Below are 13,964 nucleotides of genomic sequence, written 5' to 3' on the forward strand. Positions count from 1 at the left end.
CCCCAAATCCTAGAACATTGTCTGAGAGGCTTGGACGATGCCGGTGCGAGGTGATGTCATGTAGAGGGTTTCGTGCAGGCTGGAGCTTACCAAGCGCAGACTCCGCAGGTGAAACTGCAAGGTAGTAGAGGATATAATTAGAAGGCCAGAGGAGGTGGAGGTGTCTATTGCTGAGCTTTTAGGGAGGGAGGATAGTATGGGTGGGCTGCCGGAGGCCGACTTGGGTGTACTGCGGCACAAACTTGCCATGCACCACTCCTTACTAAGGCAGCAGGAGATGTTCGGGAGACAGAAGTCCCAGATCCCATGGATGAAGGAGGGCAACAGGAACACCCGCTTCTTCCACCGGAGGACCATCATTAGGAGGTAGAGGAGTATGATTCGTTCCTTGATGTTTTTCCGCAATTTAGTTGTCTAGTTGTTTTGTTGTCTGATTCTAGTTCTGTCTTCTTCATGATCAGCAGCCATCTGTCTCCGCTTAAATTTCATGATTTAATTCCATTTGTCAATTCATACATCGCAATCCTAATTCGGAGTCAAGAAAAGTAGAATACTAAGTAAAAGGTGGGAAAACAGGATTATTTGTAAAGGTAATTGCTGTAGAATTCTATAGCAAGAGCTGAACTTTTCGTTCTAATTATCATAGTTGGAAGATGGAGATCAAAAGAACACGCCGTGACAGTCTTGAATAGTGGAATACTAAGTAAATGGTGGAAAAAATGGGATTATTTCATGAAGATACTTGTATGAAATTCTACGGCAACAGTTGAAGTTTTGGCTGCAATCATCGATGTTGTAAGATGGAAATCAAAAGAACGGAGAATAAATTTGGTATTCAACACAGAAATATAGAGAACTGTCTTGTGTTGGAGCTTGATGAATGGTAGAATTGGCACCTGATTCTCACCCACAAGCAGGGGAACAAAATCTCTTGTATAAATGGATGAAGTGGATGAACCTAGGGAAATGCTTGAGAGCATTTTCTATGCTGTGCATACATGTAGATGTATGCACACCACAGAATTCTGGTGTATATAACATGAAAGGTAACTGCATGGACTTTTTTTTGCCTACTGCTTCAATCTATTCTAGGGGTGCAATTGAGCCGAGCTGAGTTGAGCGCATGCATATGCAATTTTTCTTACTCGAGCTCGACTCGAGCTCGGTAGTAGGTAAGTGGAGTCGAGCTCGGATCCGACTCGAGCTCAAGCAACCCGTTTGCGCCCCTAATCCATTCGGAGACAGACTTATGAATAGACTCGAGATGCACTTGTCTCTTTGAAGAACAATTTAACAATATTGAAGGCACGCACCATCTTGGAAAGGCGATCCACAAGAACAAAAACAGGATCCAATCCCTCTGTGTTCTTCTGGCAATTCCAAGAACACAATCTACATCATGCTTCATCTTGGACCAAGAGTAGCCACTGTAGACCAAAGCAAATATTTAGTCCTTGCCGAAGTGACCTTGTCCATGGAGCCCCTCAATGATCTTCTCCCTCAATGAGCAATTTGGAATGCAAAGCTGGACTCCTCTAAATATATGACCATCTTTTACTTTGTAGTCAAGGCCTCTTGCAAGACTACACTTCAGCCATCAAGCTCTTTAAACACTGGTCCTCTGCATACGGATCTCTGAAAGAGTCCAAACCAATCGCTCGGACCTTCATGACAGTAAGCAGTCATGCCCTCCTCCTAGAAGCAAAAAACTACCCAATTCAAAGATCCTAACCTATGCTTTGGAGGTGGTACTCCTGCAGACAGAAAGTTCACCTAACTCACACACCGATTACCCAGCATATCCTTCCCTTGAACATTCCTCAAAGTCTCCTGATCGATGAGTAGAATAAACACTTGATGTCAAAGCCTCTAATGCCAGAGAGCTTGAACAACCACATAAAATTAAGCATCATGAGTAGGTGAATATAGCTTCTCAATGAAGAATGTTATGTGCCTTCCTTCTTGACTGAGAATATATAGGTCCAACTTCCTTTGAAGAAGCATCACACTCCACCACAAGACTTCATTGAAATTAGGAAGAGCTAAAGACTGGTGTGGCTCAAATCTCTTGATTTTGATTTTGTCCAAGCTCGCCGGCCCTCTGGTGTCCATTGGAAAGACTTTTCCTTCGAACAATCAATGGTTGGTGCCATCAAACTGCGAAATCCTCGAAACTGTGGTGCCATGCATCCATGGCAACTACATATCACCGAACTTCTTCAAAATACTTTTACTCAATCGAAAACAATACCAAACATCCACTATCTATGGTTATATCACTTCCCTTCTGTACATCAGATATCTCCCTTCAATCCCCTTCATCTCCTACATTGTCAACTTCATCATAGGTTGGGCCCATATCATCCTCATGTACATCAGATCCTTCATTACCTTCAACTAATAGCTATTATTTTGGAGGAAAAATTGACCTTTTATGCACTTATTTCATATATGAGCTATCTTTCCATAACTGTAACAACGGAGATTTGAACCACTATCTTGAGTCTTTTTGGCCACCTCGGCATGGTAGGATATCAGGTCTTCCCCGACTAGGATTTCTTTAAACATCAGCTCCATGCATCTCTTTTGATCTACTATCTTGTCCAATAGATTGGAACATCCTTTGGTTTTGCTGCTTCTCTTCAATAATAGCATGATCATATGCCTCATGCACAGTCCAAGTGCAGATTGAGGGTGTCTTGGATTGATTGGTGCAGCCCACCTATGTATATGGTCATCTATTGCTCCATCACCATAAACTTGTTTCTAGCAATGAACTGATAGTGTGCTTCAATGTAATCACAATTAATAGATCTGTTGCCATGTTGAAAATTCTAGAGGCGTTGGTACAAGTTTTGGGTATAGTTGAAAGGTAGATGTTGTGTGGTTTGCCCCTCCACTCATGATCTTTTCTAGAATTGCTCCCACCAAGCTAAAGCTTGGTCTCTAAATTTTCAGGATACCAGCTTCACCTTCTTCTCTTCTAGGACACATCCTTGTATTCAATGATGCATGCGAAGGTGTTCAACCAATCCAATATCTTTGTCACCCCATCCGAAAGGTCCCTAACGTATAACTCCTTCAAGGATTGGATTGTCAAATCAGATGGCTATGTAACGCGATCCTCAACATGATCATCAACATAATCATCTTCATAGTGTGGTCTAAAGAAGTTCGATCCTCGACAAAAGCCAAATACATGGTCGAGAGATCTACTTACCTTATCAATTCTTCTATCTCAATATCTTGGTATTCATTTCATCAATGTGGCTCTTCATGAACATCAGCCCTAGACTGATTCTAATTTTGGTTCTATCTCTATTTCTTCTTCCGACCACCAGCCATCTATTTATATCAAAGTTCGAGTACCATGAAGCAATGAGGCTTCAACACGAACAATGCACACAACAGTCGTAGTTATATAGAGAGAAGCACAATGAACAAGAAGAGAAAAGTGTAGGATAAACTTCACATAGTCTTTAATGGAAAAGTCATTGGCGAGAAGCTAATATTGCTGTGATCTTCATCTATGAATGCATTGGCTCCTACGAGGCTTGGTGTGGTCCAACTGATTGTACTTGCTAGGCATATCCTTCTCTACAACAGAATAGAAATTGGAAGGGAGATGGGAGCATTTGAAACTTTTATTCTAAAATCTGCGTAATGGTAGAATAACAAATATAAAAAAATAAATCAATAAAAAAATAGAAGATTTTAAAAATGAGGAAAGAAAATTATATACTTCTAACAAGATAATGGTAGCCTTGTATATTATAATACCTGTCCTCAAGTCTACATAATTAGTCATATCAATTTGTATAAAGATATGCACATTGGACAATCTGCCATTATGTTCAGAACCATGTTCTAGGAGGAGGTTATGGGTTCGAATTTTAGGAAGGTTGTATTTTAAGGATTTTAACTCATGATTTCTAGAAAATCTAAAGTTATGATACCATGATAACAATATGTCAGATTGCAAAAGCTTAAGCTAATAGCAAAAGGGTCACCAATGTAAATTAGACTTGATAAACAATATTATACAACTGACAACATTTTCTTAGCAATCCATATGCCCTTGTAAAAATCCAGTAACTCGATCATAAGGACTTCATAATCGACCAAGTGGTTAAACTAATAAGAAAAATCAGAACCACCAAAGAAAAGAACTAGATCAAAAGAATGAAACAAAACAACATTCATATAGTCCAATTTCATACATCATTGATACATCAAATCATTGAAAACACAACACAAAATGATTGATAAAACTAAAATAAACTCTATAGTTAATTAGGTCTACACCAAGGAGGGGGAGGAAAAAGAGAAAAGTAAAAGATAATGGATAGATTTAGAAGCCTTGTCCATGTTGTTATCGATATCAATTGTCTAGTAGATAGTGCATCCAGAGCCCGAATAAAGCCTTCTTTCCTTTTTTATAGTAAAAGGGATACGCAATTGCAGAAATGACTATCTTTGTTAGTTAGTAACAATGGTTCTCGATATGACTATCTTACTTTTAAGTGTCCAAATTACTACTAATAGGAGTTAATTGCAGAAATAACCTTTCTCGAAAACTTTGGCCAAAATGCTTTACATTCTTTTTGATAGTGTTGTTAAGAGTGCTGTATAGGTGCCTAGGCGGTCTACCTATGCACTTGTAAAGCATAGATTACTTACATAGCAACAGAGTAGACTTATATTAGAAGAAAAAATAACTTTTTTTTGATTTGTACTTTCTTTCAATACCTTATTTTCACTATTATACTGAAATAATTTTTTATTTTACATAAATTGAAAGTGAAAATACATAACTTACAAGATGCTTTTACTTTGCTTATTCCTTTCCCTATTTCTTCTTACCTCGGAACCTCCTCCTTCGCATATGTATCACCAACTGGAGGCTCTTATGAAGCTTTCCAATACCTATTCTACTACTAGCAAGCCTTCAGTATGCTGCCTAGTTGTTCAATGGCCCACTCTTATGTCATTCCTCTTGTTCTTGCTCTACTCATTAAAAAGATCATTTTCTTCTCTTGTCATGTTATTCCTCTTCTTCCCTTTTTATCCTTTTTTTTTGTTCATTACCCTTACAAAAATAGCTTATTGTATTTCTAGCCTTCGAAAATTACTATTTGCATATGTATCTCTTAAAACATCATATTTTTGCATGAATACATAAGCGGCTATATTTTTAGTTGACGGTGTTGAGAAGTAATAATTTTAAGAATAAAATAATTTTATCACCCCTTACAATAATATTCTTGAGGAATATATAACAAATGCAGGGATGTTAACATAAAAGGATAATTATGCCAAATGATATTCGGAAGGGTTATTTATTAGAATTGTTAGCCAAACATCTAATAGGAGGGGCATCCATGCAAAACCAGGATGTTTGAGGGGTGCGTATATAAATAGTTACTTTCAGGGTGGATATTCAATAAGTTAGATTTGTAAATATTTATGTGCAAAGAATCCTTATTTATATGCATGGTCGAACATGAATATTAACCATATTGTTTTTAAGGGCTTTTTGCATGGATACCCTTCTAAATATTAGATTTTGCGTGAATATCCTTTCAAAATTAATATTTGCATGTATACCCTTGTAAAACTCTGTTATTGTATAAATACCCCTAATATAACAGTTATTTTAACGGTGTTAAAAAAATAATATTTATATTAATTAAAAATAAAATTAAATTTTGAAATGATGTTATAATCCTTACACCACTCCAACCCCCCCCGGCGCGTCTTATCCATCCCCTGCGAGCTCCTCGCCTCCGCCGTCCCCCCCCGCGTGCTCCCCGCCCCCCGCGCGGCGCGTCTTCCCCATCCCCCGCGAGCTCCCCCCTTCGTCTCCCCCGCGCAGCGCGTCTTCCCCACCCCCCGCGAGCTCCCCCCCGCCGTTCTCCCCTCACCCCCCGCCGTCCCCCCCGTGAGCTCCCCCCCGCCGTCCCCCCCCGGGCTTCCCAACCACCGCGCCCGGCTTCCCCAACCCCTGCGGGCTTCCCCCCCGCCGCTCGGCATCCCCACCCCACCCCCTGTGGGCTTCCCCCCCGCCCCCCGCGTATCAGGATCCTGATCACGGGCTTTCGCGATGCAGCTCGCTCGCGATCTCCTTCCTATTCCTCCCATGTTGCCCAGATAGACAACCCAAGAGGGGGGGTGAATTGGGTTTTAAAATAATTTGGCTATTAAAACTTTTGTGGATAACTAATTAATGCTTTTGCGTGATGATTAATTAGTTTCTATGTGCGGTGAATGAAATGCGAGAGATAGAGAGAGACAAACAATCACAAACACAATATTTTATAGTGGTTCGGAGCTAACCCTTGCTCCTACGTCCACTCCCCAAGTCTCACTTGGGAATTCACTATAACCCCTTGGATTACAGCCGGTTGTTTTTCAAGCTCACAACCAAACTTGTTGTTTTACGAGCTCACAACGAACTCGGTTGGTTTTCCCAGGCTCACCGACTAGAACCACCCCGATTGTTTTCCCGGGATCACAATCGAACCCTTACACGCGTTGGTTTTACACTCGGCTCACCAACCAACCTCTATACCTTTGATTCAATCCCCCGATTGAACCAAGCAAAGACAAGATGGAAGTAAAAAAGGAGTAACAGAAAAACAGAGCTTCTCAAAAGCAGATAAATAACAATATAAACAAAAGAGAAGTTAGAAGCCCTCAAACACGTTCGAGTTGGAGTAGAGTAGGGCTTCTTGAACTTCGGGTCTCCTCTTGAATGTCTGGTCGACTTGAATGCATGAGGAGATCTCTTTCAATGTTGGGAAGAAGTAGGTGGATGCAGTTAATGTTGCTCTTCCCTCTTTTCCGTTGAAAACCAGGTTGCAGAGATTGAAAGCTTGATTACTTTGAGTGGAATGGTTGTTCTCTGCTTTGCTACAGTCCTCTGTGGCTATTTAAACCAACCCCCACGGAAACTAGCCGTTAGAGACCTTTTTCTGCCCGTTCTGCACACTCTGCACAGCCTGACAACATGTCCGTTGGTGGGTTGGAGTCGACTCGCGCGATCAGGAGTCGACTCGGCTGTAGCGGGAGTCGACTCATGCTTTTCTGGAGTCGACTCGGCAACTGTTTCGGATTTGAATTAAAGTAGCCTCTTCGACTGGGAGTCGACTCGTCTTGATCCGGAGTCGACTGGCCAACTTCTGGAGCTGACTTGGCATTTTCGGAGTCGGCTCATCCCATGAAGTCCACGGAGCCAATTTTCAACTTGGCCAACTCGAGTCGACTCGACTGTCCTGGGAGTCGACTCGGCGCTCAGAGCCCGAACTCCCGATCTTCTGTCTTTTGGCTCGTCCAGTCTTGGAGTCGACTCGAACTTCTCCGAAGTCGACTCGGCTCTCAGTTTCCGAAACTAAGTCTTCTGTGTTTTTAGTGAAGTGCTGCCTTGGAGTCGACTCGAGCTGTCTGAAAGTCGACTCGAATCTCAGAGACAGCAAATTGGTCTTCTGTCTTCTTTGGGGTCGCGGTGTCTCGGAGTCGACTCGCGTATTGCGGGAGTCGACTCGAATCTCAGAGTCCGAAAAACGTTCTCTGACTTTTTCCTTGTGTTCCTCTGAGAGTCGACTCTCACTTTCTTTGGAGTCGACTTGCCAACCATCGGAGTCGACTCGCGTTCCACTGGAGTCGACTCGAATCTCAGACCCGAAAACTGCTCTCTGACTTTTCTTCTGTAACTCCTTGGAGTCGACTCATACTACTCCGGAGTCGACTCGGTAAACATCGGAGTCGACTCGCGCACTACAGGAGTCGACTCGCTGACAGGTTTTGAGTTGATGCTTTCTGCTCGTCTGTCTGTTCTCAGTCGGAGTCGACTCGTACTGGTCTGGAGTCGACTCGAGCCCGTGCCAGTGATTCTGATACGCTTGGAGTCGACTCGTAATACTCTGGAGTCGACTCGAGTCTCAGACTTTGGTTCAAACTGACTTCTTAACTTATCCAAAATATTATGAACCAAGTCTTGAGACACTTAGACAAGATTTTCACTGAAACACTTAATTGAATTCATTAGTAAACATAAGATATACTCAAATGCTTTGAGCTCATCAAAATCAAATAGGGGTTTCAATCAATCACTCCACAATCTCCCCCTTTTTGATGATGACAAAACTTTGAGTATATGTAAAGTGAATTGCTCAATAAACAAGGAAATAAAATCCATAAATGAATTCAAATGTCTGGTAATTTAATATATCCAAGCTTGAAAGGTGTGAAACAATAAATTTTGGAGTTAAAGCTCCCCCTTTCATTTGGAATTATATAAGCCTTCATATCATGCAATCAATTGTTTGGCTTATATATATTTAATGATTTGGCTTTCTTAAAAATATTCAGATTCTCCCCCTCAACATATGCATTCTACTTATGATTTGATTTTAAATTTTTGATTTTTAGAGGAAAAATCTGTCAACTTGTTCTTGAGTAGGATTCAGCTAATCTCCGAATATCCCTTGAATAGATTCTGGAGATTACTCCATTAGGAGCCCCAAAAGAGAGATAATGAGCCTTGAGGTACCAAATCCACTAAGAACAAATTATGTTTTAATTTTTGATTCTCATTTTGATTTCTTTTATGTTGATTCCATTTACATATCTATTCAATATTTCTCCCCCTTTTTGTCATCGTATCAAAAAGGAGGTGAGCAGTACACACAATCAATCATAGATCAAATTGAACAGGAATTGAAGAGAACATGTCTACTCATTGTATTGATTTGTATGTAAATACATTTGAGAATACAATAAGTAAAGCAAAACAATACATGTCAAAATACAAAATGATATCTAGGGCTTCCTCAAAGAGGATGTGGCTCCCCGAGGCATGCGGTCAGCAAGTGCTTGGACCGCATTGGTGACGTGCTCTAGCTGGCGGATGATGGCCGAGGTGGCCCTGCTATGCATCGTGTCGAGCTCGGTCACCGACTTCTGCAGTGCGTCCAGCTTGTCGATGAGCACATTCGCCAAGCGCTCGGCCCCCTGAGTAGTGGTGCTCATGTCCTTCCGGATGTCATCGCGCATCTTCCGAGTGATGCCCGTGACCTCACTCATACTGGAGAACTGAGCCTGAATCAAACTCCTCACATTGTAGATCTCTTCCCGTACATGGGCCGTCATGTCAGTCACGGCTGTCAAGGAAGGGACCAACTCAGAAGATGTGGGTGCAGGAGTGGGAGCTGGCACTGAACCTCGGAGCTCCCGAAGCAGATCATCCCGCAGATCTCGGACTATCTCCTGCCGCAGCTTCCGGAGCTGCTCAGGAGCGATGCGGACCTCCATGGGTGGTGGAGCCGAGGAGGAGGGTCCGGCGGAGGTGGTAGGAGCAGAAGTGGATGGAAAGTCCGGTAAGTCAGGATAGTCAGAATCTGGCTCAGGACTAGGGGAGTGTCTGGTGGCCTGTGTGGTGATGGAGGACTTCCTAACCCATGTCCCCTCTATCTTCCGAAACCCCATCCTGTGTAGGGTCCCCGGACGCATGCGATCAGTCCATCGCAATGCGCGAAAGGGTTCCCCCTCAGGGATAGGAATCTCGTACTCCCTAAACAACAGAGTGAATACCATACCGTAGGGTAGGGTGAGCCTAGGTCTGTCTAGTGGCTCACACAGGTATCGATAAATGAGTTTGGGGAAGTTGATTGGGGTGTCCTGAAGCATGTAGAACATGAGAGCTAGGTCTCTCTCAGATACAAAATCAAATCTCCCGGTCTTAGGGAAGATGGACCTAGACAATATACTCAGGAGGATCCGCACCTCAATCGGAAGTGAGCTAGCGGATACCTCGTCTAAGGGTGACTGGGGTGGATGCCCTAGAATGACCGTAAGGGCCTCAACCCTGTCCTCGGGGTGTGTGGGAGCCACCCCTACTTGTGGAAGGTGGAGGATGTGGGCAATAAGATCCTCCGTAATGAACAGAGGGACACCGGCTACCGTGCCCTCGATACCCCCATCTCCCCGATGGACGGTACCGTAAAACTCTCTAACTAATCCAGGGTAAGTTGGGAGATCTAATGTGAGGAAATACTCTAAGCCCTGGACACGCAATCTCTCACCTATGGTGAAACCCTCCCGGGAGAGATAGTCGAAATCGACATATCTCCCGGTGGTGACGGCCTTCCCGGCGCACGGCCTCGCGGGAACCGCCCTCGGCGGGGAACGAGCCGGAGGTTGTTGCCTCGCGGGATCGTGCCGAGCCTTGGAGCACCTCTCGGGACCGGCCTCGGGTCGGGACCTCTTCCGGACGACGGCTTTACGAGGCATTAGGACCTAGATTGGGAGGAAAACCCTAAGGGACGGTGAATGGTTGACGGAAAAGGCTTGGGGACGACCGGGGACGACCTAGGAGTCAGCTCTAGGGCTTGTGAACAGTGGCGGCGGAGAATAGAAGTGTTTTCGAAACGACAAAATTAGGGTTAAAAAGTCGGATCCCGACTGCGAGTCGACTCCACTGAGTCGCGAGTCGACTCGACCTCGAGTCGACTCCAGAATATGCACGAGTCGATTCCTCCTCGGCTGCCATCAATCTCGAGTCGACTCCCGCAAATGCGCGAGTCGACTCCCCCTCAGGAGCCGACTCTGAAACTTACTCGAGTCGTCTCTAACTTTGGCACGCACCTAAAAATCATGTTATGTTCGTGCCGAATGAGGGAAAATCGCTAAATTATGATCTGATTTGTTGATCATTGAAAAGAAACTCTATTTTAACCACAATCTAATCATCAAAATCAACGAATCTAGTAGAAACTACCACTAGGATGGATCAATCACTCCTAATCCCCTCCTAAGCACACTAAACCTCTCTTCACTTAGGGGTTTTGTAAAAATGTCTGCTAATTGATCATCAGTACAAACAAATTGTAGTGTCACATCACCATTCAGTACATGATCTCTTATGAAGTGATGTCTTATCTCAATGTATTTAGTTCTTGAATGCTGAATTGGATTTTTAGTTAGATTAATGGCACTTGTATTATCACAGTTAATAGGTATTTTATCTTGTTTAATGCCATAATCTTCTAATTGTTGTTTGATCCACAAGATTTGAGCACAACAACTCCCGGCTGCAACATATTCAGCTTCAGCAGTAGATAATGCAACCGAGTTTTGTTTCTTGCTAAACCATGAGATTAGGTTTTCTCCTAGAAATTGACAAGACCCGCTGGTACTTTTTTTATCAAGCTTACATCCAGCGAAGTCTGAATCTGTGTATCCTATTAGGTTTAGGCTAGATTCTTTAGAATACCATAACCCTATGTTCTTTGTTCCTATTAGGTATTTAAAGATTCTCTTTACTGCAATTAGATGTGATTCCTTAAGATTAGCCTGATATCTAGCACACATGCAAATACTGAACATAATATTAGGTCTACTTGCAGTAAGATACAATAAAGATCCTATCATACCTCTATATAGTTTCTGATCTACAGATTTACCTGATTCATCTTGGTCTAATTTGCATGATGAGCTCATGGGGGTGCTGATTGATTTGTTTCCCTCCATATCAAACTTCTTGAGCATCTCCTTGATGTATTTGGCTTGATTGATGAAGATGCCTCCTTCAGATTGTTTGATTTGAAGTCCAAGGAAGTAATTCAGCTCTCCCATCATGCTCATCTCAAATTCACTCTGCATCAAGTTAGCAAATTCTTCGCAGAGACGATTGTTAGTAGCACCGAAAATAATATCATCAACATAAATCTGTACTAACAACATATCTTTGTTTTTCTTCTTTAGAAACAATGTAGTATCTACATTACCCCTAGAGAACTCATGTTCTAATAGGAATTTGCTAAGCCTCTCATACCATGCTCTAGGTGCTTGTTTTAAACCATAAAGTGCTTTGTTCAATTTATAAACATGATTAGGGTATTGATGATTTTCAAAACCAGGAGGTTGTTCTACATATACCTCCTCATTAATATACCCATTTAAAAATGCACTTTTTACATCCATTTGAAATAACTTAAAGTCCTTAGAGCATGCAAAAGCTAGCAAAAGTCTAATTGCTTCAAGTCTAGCTACCGGAGCAAAGGTTTCATCAAAATCTATACCTTCTTCTTGATTATAACCCTTGGCTACTAATCTAGCCTTATTCCTTATTACAGTACCATTTTCATCAAGTTTATTTTTATAAATCCATTTGGTACCTATAATTGAATATTCAGTAGGTCTTTCAACTAGATTCCATACTTTGTTTCTAGTAAATTGGTTTAATTCTTCTTGCATTGCATTTATCCAATTTACATCTTTTTCAGCTTCTTCTATGTGTTTGGGCTCAAAATGAGAAACAAAGGCTAGATGATTATTTAAGTTCCTAAGGGATGCCCTAGTCCTAATAGGTCGAGATGGATCATCTAGAATTAATTCCTTAGGATGCCCGTGAGCATACCTCCAAGCTTTAGTTAGTCCATGATCCACAATAGCCTCTTGGCTTGATGATGCCTCTTCAATTAATTTTTGATTATCATCTTGTAATGTCATCTCATCTATCTTTTCTTCAAGAATTTCAGCATCATCATCAAAATTAACTCTCTTACTAGAGGAGATATCACTCGAGTCATCAAAAACAACATGTATAGATTCTTCTATGACTAGGTTCTTTTATTAAAGACTCTATAGGCTTTACTAGTTGTGGAGTAACCTAAGAATATGCCCTCATCAGATTTAGAGTCAAATTTACCTAGATTATCTTTCCCATTATTATGAACAAAACACCTACATCCAAAAACATGAAAGTAATTAACTTTTGGTTTTCTGTTTTTCCAAAGTTCATAAGGTGTTTTCTTTATAATGGGTCTTAATAAAACTCTATTTAATATATGACAAGAAGTATTAATGGCTTCTCCCCAAAAGTACTTAGGGAGGTTACTTTCACATAACATAGTTTTAGCCATTTCCTCTAGAGTTCTATTTTTCCTTTCCACAACTCCATTTTGTTGTGGTGTCTTAGGTGCAGAAAAATTATGGGTTATCCCCTTTTTACTACAAAACTCATCAAATGACTGATTTTCGAATTCGGTACCATGGTCACTTCTAATAGCTATTACTGAGGTATCTCTAGCATTGGTTACTTCTTTATGGAATTTCTTAAAAACAGAAAATGCTTGATCCTTATGTGCTAGGAACATGACCCATGTGTACCTAGAATAATCATCTACAATAACTAGACCATATTTATTTCCACCTAGGCTTGTTGTTCTAGTTGGTCCGAATAGGTCCATGTGCAATAATTCTAGAGGTCTAGAGGTAGAGACACATTTTATGGATTTAAATGAGTTTCTAGATTGTTTGCCAAATTGACATGCTTCACATATTTTATTCTTTTCAAATTTTTAATTTTGGCAAACCTATCACGGAATCTCTTTTAACTAGTTTAGTTATTGTGTCCATGCTTGCATGACCTAACTTACGGTGCCATAACCAACTAGCATCATTATCCTTAGTTTCATTAACAACTAAACATTGGTTATGTTTGGCAAGATCTTCAAGGTCTACAACATACACATTCCCACGTCTAATTCCTTTAAAGACTAAACTATTGTCATTTGGGTTTGTTATAATGCATAGTGATGGTTTAAACATAACATCATACCCTTTATCACATAATTGACTAATGCTTAATAGGTTATGCTTAAGACCATCAACATATCTAACATTATCAATAAAAATAGAAGGGGTAATTTGAACTTTACCAATACCAATGATGTGACCTTGGTTGTTGTCTCCAAAAGTCACAGCACCTCCCTTCTTAGCTTCAAGGGTGAAAAATTGATCCTTGTCACCCGTCATGTGTCTTGAGCAGCCACTATCCAAGTACCAGCAATTTTTGTTGACCTTGGCTGCAAGACACTCCTACACAAGCAGATCATATAATCTTAGGTACCCAAGTTTTCTTGGGTCCTTCATGGTTAGTCATATTGGTTCCTTTTGGAACC

This window comes from Phoenix dactylifera, chromosome 3, assembly GCF_051530095.1.
Source record: "Phoenix dactylifera cultivar Ajwa chromosome 3, Ajwa_hap1_PhDact_Kaust_v1.1, whole genome shotgun sequence".
Lineage (NCBI taxonomy): Eukaryota > Viridiplantae > Streptophyta > Magnoliopsida > Arecales > Arecaceae > Phoenix > Phoenix dactylifera.